Raw genomic sequence first — 9,069 nt, 5'->3', positions numbered from 1 at the left:
GCCATCAGCATAAAGGCCTCCAAATTATTACTGTGCTCTTCTCAATACATTCCGCGATGTGTTGCTGTAAACAGCTGTCATATTTGCTGAGTAGCAAAAGTATTTCTAGAAAGTTCCCGTGATCAACAGACATATCAGCTAATGACCTTGTTGATTCATTTTTATTGCCACGATAACTAAGTGTGCATTTTCCAATTAGTTTAACAATGTCAACCACTCGCTCTAAAACTTGACGTCTCTTGCGCACTTGTTCTCGCAAGGATGTCATTTGATTGCTACAGATCAGAGTTTTAATGTCTGCGTTATTCATCCATGAAAAGTATGCTTTAACACATTCTAGATGGGTTGCAGTTTTTTCGTGTTCATTTAGCCTCTGATGTATATGTCTCCAGTCATTACATCCATACATAAAAGGATTCTGCTCTGTCTTTTTTGAAAATGCTAGACAGACAGCACAAAATAGCGAATGCTGATCTGCACTATAGCTGACCCATTTGCGCTGTGATCCATCTTTCCGATTAAATGCTTTCTTAACAGTTGCATCATCAACTAACTGGTTTGGATGGAATTTGAAAAACATGCCCATTGTAGTGGAGTTTGGCCGACTGAAATAATTGATCTGATCCAATGAAGTAGATACACTTACTGTGTCTGTCGCGACACTCCCTCCTGCAGCATTGGTCCCAATCGTTGCTTCTGCTAATCCACCACAGTCAGTGTTGGTTGCCAGTTCCATAGATTCATCCATGTCAGATTCAACATCATCCTCCTCTTGCTCATTTTGTTCTTCCTCTTCTTGCTCATTTTGTTCTTCCTCCTCTTCCTCGCTGTCATCCTGTCTCACACTGTCACTCCTGTCTGTTTGCTCAGTGTCTTGAACATTGGTGCTAGCAGTGCTAGCGCTGGTGCTAGCTGAAGCTGCACTTGGCTTAAAAAACAAATCGGTCAGCCTCGCACATTTTTCACTGTCAGCCAACAGTAATTTCCTGGATTTCTCTCTCTTTTTCTCCGCTCCTCCCTTCTGTCGCTTAATTCCTCGATTCATAGTTTCATACTCATAGTTTAACCTTAGCAGACTATGGTATCTTTCAGCTTTTTACCTCCAACAACCTAACACACACAGACACATTCGGTTTTGAAATTCCCAGAAGTCATTGCTTTATATAACTTTTGTAAACCAATAATAAAATAAAAGATAGCCTACATACAGGCATATTTATTGTATTTCGATTTCAAACAATGCACTTTTTAAACATTTGATTGAATAAGGCTACAAAAGAATGTAGACTTATGTAAATATTGAGGGTCACCATGATGGTAGTATAGAGACTCATATTTGGTATAAATACTGATCAGTTTCCTCAGTGTATTAACGAAGAGAAGTTAAAGATAAATAGCTGACTAAGGCCTTTGGCTTATTAGTGGGCCGAGAGATAATGTAGGCCTACAATGAACAGGGTGAAAGGGGCCGCGCACACCCGACGATCATGCCGCCTCGTGATTGGCCGGCCCAAACGGCCCACAAGGGCCCGTGGCCCTTCTGGCATCTGCCTAAATGCCAGACCGTCCAGTCCGTCACTGACCTAGTTCCATGATGGCTTCCTGCCTGCAGACAGGCTCTCGAATTCACGAGATATCAGTCTCATTCCATATCAGTTATTTCCAACCGTCAGCTGCTCTCCTCGCTCGGTCACCTCAATCTCGCAGGTGCATCATTGCCAAAGTCACGCTTTTATTTCCAGGTAGCTCGAGTTTACTACTTTTGTTTCTTCCCTTTCTTGAAAAGGATACTCTGGTTGAGAGCTGCTGTTCTGTTCTTTCCTTCTGGTCTGGTCTGCTTCTCAACTGGATTGGAAATATATTTTCTATAATGACGTCTTTCGGTCTGTAGATATGTTTAAAATTTTACGGATTCTGCCATCCATAGATTTTTTTGGGGGGGAGGGGGGGTTCTTTATAAATAGTTGGTTCACAGATTCCTGATCGCTCCAACAACTTGGCCAATGGACATCATCATCATGCCCCACATTCTGTTCTGAGCATTCATTCATCTTAGCTGCTCAATGCTCTCTCAGCTTTAAGGTAATCTAACTGCAAATACTGGTGGTGGATCTGAAACTCATTCACATGTCTCGCCATACCCCTTATGTTTCACTCTTTCAAATTTGTGTTTTATAATTAATCATCATTACACTCCTGTAACTCCTCTCTCCATATGGTTGATATTCCATGCTTCATTCATCTCATCATTCATCACATCATGTATACTTTCATTCATATTGTAATTTATATCGTCACTCATTTTGTCAGTTTATCCTGTCCTTTATCCTGTCATGCATTCTGTTCTTTATCCTGTCACGCATCCTGTCACACATCCTGTTATGTATTCTTTCATGCATCCTGTCATGCATTCTTTTATGTATCCTGTCATGCATCCTGTCATGCATTCTCTCGTGTGTCTTGTCGCATCTGGTCCTGCGTCTTGTCATGCGTCCTTTCATGCATGCTGTCATGCATCCCGTTATGCATCCTGTCATGCGTCCTGTCATTGTCTTGCAACTCGTCATGATCACTCGTTTGTCGCGTCTGGTCCTGCGTCTTGTCATGCTTCCCTTTCATGCATGCTATCATGCATCCTGTTATGCATCCTGTCATGCATCCTATCATGTGTCCTGTCACCTGTCTTGCATCTCATCATGATCATTTGTTTATCTATGTGCATCATCCATGAAGAATCATCCGCAAGAATCATTCGCATCAGCAAGAAATCATTCTCATCAGCAAGAAATCATCCGCATCAGCAAGAAATCATCATCATCAACATTCCTAAGCAACTCATCATCATCATCTTCCCATTCACCTCACAGAACCTTTGGTAGACCTTTGCGGCGCAGGCCCTGTTTTGGTAAGCCTTCGCGCAACGGCCCTGTTTTGGTAAGCCTTCGTGGCAACGGCCCTGTTTTGATAAGCCTTCGTGGCCACGGCCCTGTTTTGGTAAGCCTACGTAGCAACGGCCCTGTTTTGGTAAGCCTTCGTGGCCACGGCCCTGTTTTGGTAAGCCTTCGTGGCAACGGCCCTGTTTTGGTAAGCCTTCGTGGCAACGGCCCTGTTTTGGTAAGCCTTCGCGGCAACGGCCCTGTTTTGGTAAGTCTTCGCTGCACTTCTCTTCTGTCCCTGTCCAGGGTTTACCCCGCCTCTCACCCATTGACAGCTGGAGATAGGCACCAGCACCCCTCTTGACCACATGAGGGATAAGTGTGACAGAAACTGGATGGAAGGGTGGATGGATAAATTAACAGTGTGTATTTGCACAACAGTGGAAAAAAACTTGAAGAGTCATTCCTAATGCCAAGTGTTTCCTGAACATAAATTATTTATAACCTACCCAGCTATCCATGTCAGACTCCAGCCCTGGCAAAAAAAACCAACAACACAGGTTTGACTTCCAGTGAAGAGCAAATATTTGCACTTCAGATACCTCCTTGTTGACACAGCTTATAACCACTCCCCTTTTTCCTAAAGCAAAGGTTAGATCTGACAGTATGACAGTTTGGATCCCCGTTCCTCCCAAGCAGACGAGGCCTTGGTTAAATCTTTGCTGCAAAGTGCAGGCACTGACAAGTCAAACTGCTCTGGATAATTCACATGGATTTTTTTAATTTATCCTGTTCCATCTGTCTGGATCTACTGAAGGATCCGGTGACTATTCCCTGTGGACACAGCTACTGTAGGAACTCTATTAAAGAACACTGGGATGGAGAGGATCAGAAGAGAATCCACAGCTGTCCTCAGTGCAGGAAAGAGTTCACACCAAGGCCTGTCCTGGTGAAAAATATCATGTTAGCAGAGTTGATGGAGGATCTGAAGAAGACTGGACTCCAAACTGCTCCAGCTGATCATCACAATGCTGGACCTGAAGATGTGGCCTGTGATGTCTGCACTGGAAGGAAAATGAAAGCTGTCAAGTCATGTCTGGTTTGCTTGGTTTCTTATTGTGAGAAACATCTTCAACCTCACTATGACTCTTTAACTTTTAAAAAGCATAAAATTGTTGAAGCTTCTGCTAGACTAAAGTACATCTGCTCTTGTCATGGTGAGGGGATGAAGATGTTCTGTCGTACTGATCAGTAGTGTGTTTGTTATCTCTGCAGTATGGATGAACATCAAGGCCATGAAACAGTCCCAGCTGCAGCAGAAAGGGCTGAGAAGCAGGAGCTCCAAGTGAGTTGACAACAAATCTAGCAGAGAATCCAGGACCAAGAGAAAGATGTGAAGCTGCTTCAAGAGACTCATGGACAAACATCTCACTGAAAGTCACTCAAGTGGATGTTTTATTGTCAGAACTGCCAGAACCAAAGACCAGAGCTGAGTTCTTTAAATATTCTTGTGAAATCACTCTGGATCCAAACACAGCTCATAAGCACCAGGTACTGTCTGAGGGAACGAAAAGCTAAATTAAATGAAGAACAGCTTTATCCTGATCATCCAGACAGATTCACTGTTTATAATTAGGTCCTGATCAGAGAAAGTCTTACTGGACGTTATTATTGGGAGGTAAAGTGGAGAGGGGAAGCAGTTACTGTTGCAGTAGCATATAAAAATATCAGAAGAATAGGAGGGTCCAATGAATGTGTATTTGGAGTTGACATGAATCTTGGGCATTACGTTGTGACCCAAACAGTTTCATTTATCTGCACAACACAGTTAAAACTCCAGTATCAGGTCCAGTTTCCTCCAGAATAGGAGTGTACCTGGATCACAGAGCAGGTATTCTGTCTTTCTACAGTGTCTCTGAAACCATGATTCTCCTCCACAGAGTCCAGACCACATTCACAAATTCAGTACATGCTGGGGTCCGGCTTCTAGGACATGGAACCACTGCTTGCTTTAAGTAAAGTTTGATAGACAAACTAATTTGAACTAAACTGAACAATTTTTATGCTTACAGAGTGACAATGGAGACACCACCATCAAGAAAATACGCCTTCCAACACTCCTTCACACTCTTTTAATGGTGTCCACAAAGCAATGAGGTGGATCAAAGATCTAAATCAGAATAGCCTTAATGACATTACTTTCCCATTGTTTACTTGTTGCCATGGTAGAAGAATCCTGCTTTGAACACAAATAAATGCCGGAAGATTCTACCAGTGGTTGGACACAATTGCACTAATCTGCAAACAGATAATTGTGGAACTAACTTCAAGCTAAGTTTGCAGACCAGTTAGCTTCCACATGGGGTTTGATACCTGTAAGTACTGTAACAATGTTCATAAGATGTTCGTCTACTGTTTATGTCACTGTCATGACTCTCACTACACATTCACACAGACATCTCCACACGATAGTTGTTATGGCTCCAGAAAAAGACCATTGTCAATAGCTGTACTGTTTTACTTCTTACATTTCTAATTATTATGATGTTACGTTACGTTGCATTCCATTTGCCTTGAAAATCAAAAATAGGAGCTGGGAATGGGGTAAAAATGGTCCACTCAACACAGTCAAAGAAGTCAGGATTCCAAAATAAAAAAAACAAAAATAAGTTAGGATTCTAATGTGACAATGGCCTGGGGAGCTGCTGTTGTGTTCGTAGTCCCTCTTATAAACGTTCCCCAAGTCAGCATCACTCACATCATCATCAGAGTTGTAGCCGTTACATGTAACATTGATTTTAGACCCACTCCTACAACTGTGTCTTGTAAAATAAACATGTTTTCATCAAAACTGACTGTTACGGTGTTTAGTCTAAGTTGCATGCTATTATTTTGAAAGGTTCTAGCTCGGAAGTAGGAGCTTGTTCCCTGGTTTTGAACACAGCTTCAAACTTACAACATAGCTGGTGTACCTGCGCCTTAGCTTGAAAAGCTGCAGTTTAAAGTGGCAGAGGTTTGGTTCCATGGTCACATCTTGTCAGCTAGTCGATCGAAGCCTGATGCAGAGACAGTAAATGCCATAATCAACATGCCAAACCCATTAGATGCAAAGGGAATGGGGCATCTAATGGGCTTTGCTAATTATCTGGCAAAGATCATGTCGCACCTGTCTGGTGTTTGTAAGCCATTGTGCCGTTTGTTGGACAAAGATACATCATGGCACTGGCCTCCCAAGCATGACATGGCAGTGTCAGAGCTGAAGTCTCTGGCCTCATCCAGGGGTGGACTGGGACAAAAAAAATCGGCCCTGGCATTTTGGACTAGACTGGCCCACCACATTTTTTTTGTGTACTAAATGTGTATACCAACTGTGCAATACCTTGAGGCCAGGTTAATGGAAATTAGTGAGAGTGGACACTTAAAATACTTCCAAAATCTTAATTTATTAACACTGTAAAATGTAAACTCCACCACGGCACGGCAACAATTCTTAGATATGAGAGAGAGAGAGAGAGAGAGAGAGAGAGAGGTCACGGTCAATCACACATATTATCACGTTACATCATCATAAGAAGTTATTGTAAGTTGCTCATCAGATCTATTCAGTCTTCCAGATACTGTAGGGTAACATTGGACTACTGTGCACTCACTGTGTAAAAAAGGATGCCAATGACAAAACGAACCATTTGAAACGTGTAGAAATCCTGTCAGAGAGGATGAGAAGGAATAAAGATTAGACAAATGTTGCACAGAATAGTTTTATTATCATTCATAATCAGGCATGGACTGGTAATCGGGCGTACCGGGCATTTGCCCGGTGGGCCGACGTGCTGTTTGGGCCGCCAGACCCGACATGTATAATAATAATATGTATTATTATTATTATTATTATTATTATTATATATCTGTCAGGACTCAGTTAGCAGGGCTGTGCAGCTCTCTGCCAGTTCTGCCATCTTTCCTCCACAGGTGTTCGTGGTTGACTGGTGGGTGGAGACGCACACCTGCGACTCATCCAGCAGCACCAGAGTGGCCTACAAGAACAGCGCTCGAACAGCGAGAGGACGCCAGAGTGTTTTCGTTGCAGTATGCCTAGCAGCCACAACCTCTCGCCAGATTTTCCCCACGACGCTAACTTTGCCTTTGTGTTTCCTAAGGTTACCTTCTCGAGCTGCAAGGTTCCCTTTGTGACTCTCCAGTTCCTCCGTCCTCCTTCCGAGTCGATAACCTCACCTCTGGATCCAAGACTCCCGCCAACATCCTCCGGTTCCTCTCGCTGCTCTGGATCTCGGTACCCACGGTGCTGCTCGGACCTCCTCGCCCCGCTCACCAGCCACCCGGACATCTGCCATCAACAACAGAGCTGAGTCCACACACACACCATCCTCCCCGGCCGTGTTCTCTCGCACCTCGTGGTAAGCTTACGCTCACTAGTCTCCTCTCTGAACCCTTACTAGTACTAATCACTCACCTTGCTCCTAGATCGATCCGGTTCCCTGGTCCCGAGCCCGTCCAAGCCGTCTCCTCCTTCCGCAGATTAGTTCTGCCGTCTTGTGACCCGCCTGAGTCAATAAAACCCTTAAACTTCTATCTGTGTAACCGAGTGTATTTCTGCATGTGGGCCCGACACCTTAAGGCAAACATGACAATATCGGCCTCGTTATATTTGCATAATGCATGAAGAAAAATAAAATCAACAGCGCAAGAGTCTGTTCCGATCATCCAGCCCTTACCACAGACTACCGCAGCCCATTGGTTATCATCCCTGACAGTCTAAAGGGCTAGGCCAATCATAAAGTAGAAAAACACTTTCACACTCCATGTGGAACTTTGTGCAGCGGTGTTCACAGTAGTAATGGATAAGAAATGCAAGGGAGGCGCAGAGAAACTGCGCGAAAAAAAGAAACGAGTTCTTCAAACGGACGCTGCGAAATGTGTCAAACTGACTGACAGGTTCCCAACAGCAGGTCCTTCATCTGCTCTGGTGTCTGATGTAAAATGTGGTGGTTGTAGTGGAGGCAACGGCGAAGCGAGCAGTGAACATGTCAGTGCGGCTGCTGCAGTATCAGAACCTGCGATAAGCCGGACAGTTTTCAGAGCCCCAAACTATGTAATGATAGTAAAAACCAACCAACCCCTTGATGAATATGATAAAATAACATAAATTGAAAGTGCATTGCCTCAGAAACGAGAAAGGGGAAAAAAACTAAAGCAGGAGAATTGGCTCAAGATGAGCCTCCAACTGATGCTGAGAAAGCATTTGAAATAAATGTCCACAACAGAATTCTGGACACTGCTCTTGAGGCTATTCATAGAAGGTTTATGACACATGGCACTCTATTCGCTGATTTAGCATGGCTGGATCCCAGGAACTTTGAACAGCTCCAGACCACTACTCTGCCCAACAATGCTCTGGGAGTTTTGAGTAGATGTCTGATGAAATTCAGCACTAGTGCAACAGTGGACAATCTCCAATCAGAGCTGAAATGTTTAGCAGGACAGTGGGACAGACTGAAAGCTTCCCATCTTGAAGATTACATGACTAGAACAGTAGAAGATGGAGCTGAAGGACAAGTGCCAGTGCTACATTACTACGACGTGACCCACCCTGTCACAGTCCACAGTGACTCCAGTCAGAGTGGCTTGGGATGCTGTTTCACACAGAAAAGCAGCCTGTCACTTATACATCAAGAGCTCTCACTCCTACAGAAACAAACTGGACAAATTGAGAAGGAGCGCCTCAGTATTGTGTTCGCCTGCCAGAGGTTCCATCACTACCTGTATGGACACGATGCTGTCACAGTTGAGACTGATCACAAACCCTTGAATCCATACAAGTTCTTATCACCTGTAGTACGAGGAAATGAACACTAGATGTCAGCTGAGGAAAGTTTATCAATTCATGGTTTGCATTCATGTTATATAATTTAAAAAGAAAACGACTGTAAGAAAGGCTTTATTTTCTTGAGAATGCAAAGGAAGAACAAATTTGACAGATAACTACCGCTGGTCTTTTATCAACCTGCAAAAAAAGTTTGAACCCTATTATAAAAGTGTGGCATGTGGGCAGTCATCAAGGTCTTTTAAATGCAAGTATAAAAAGAGTTGCACTCTCAACATTTCTGTATCCGACTTTCTCAAAAAGATAAAGAAAAATATGATAAGATAAATTAGGCCCATAAGAGGTATGTTA

At 43.4% G+C, this 9,069-nt stretch overlaps 1 long non-coding RNA gene across 1 annotated transcript; it reads left to right on the top strand.

Moving 5' to 3' along the window:
• Positions 1-6,820: 6,820 nt before the first annotated feature.
• LOC118565856 lies at positions 6,821-7,437 on the top strand. Its single transcript, XR_004932668.1, has 3 exons — positions 6,821-6,962; positions 7,034-7,291; positions 7,359-7,437. It is a non-coding gene; the product is annotated as an uncharacterized LOC118565856 (long non-coding RNA).
• Positions 7,438-9,069: the final 1,632 nt, after the last annotated feature.

The sequence above is a fragment of the Fundulus heteroclitus genome, chromosome 14, assembly GCF_011125445.2.
Source record: "Fundulus heteroclitus isolate FHET01 chromosome 14, MU-UCD_Fhet_4.1, whole genome shotgun sequence".
NCBI lineage: Eukaryota > Metazoa > Chordata > Actinopteri > Cyprinodontiformes > Fundulidae > Fundulus > Fundulus heteroclitus.
This window is presented reverse-complemented; position numbering and strand designations above follow the sequence as displayed.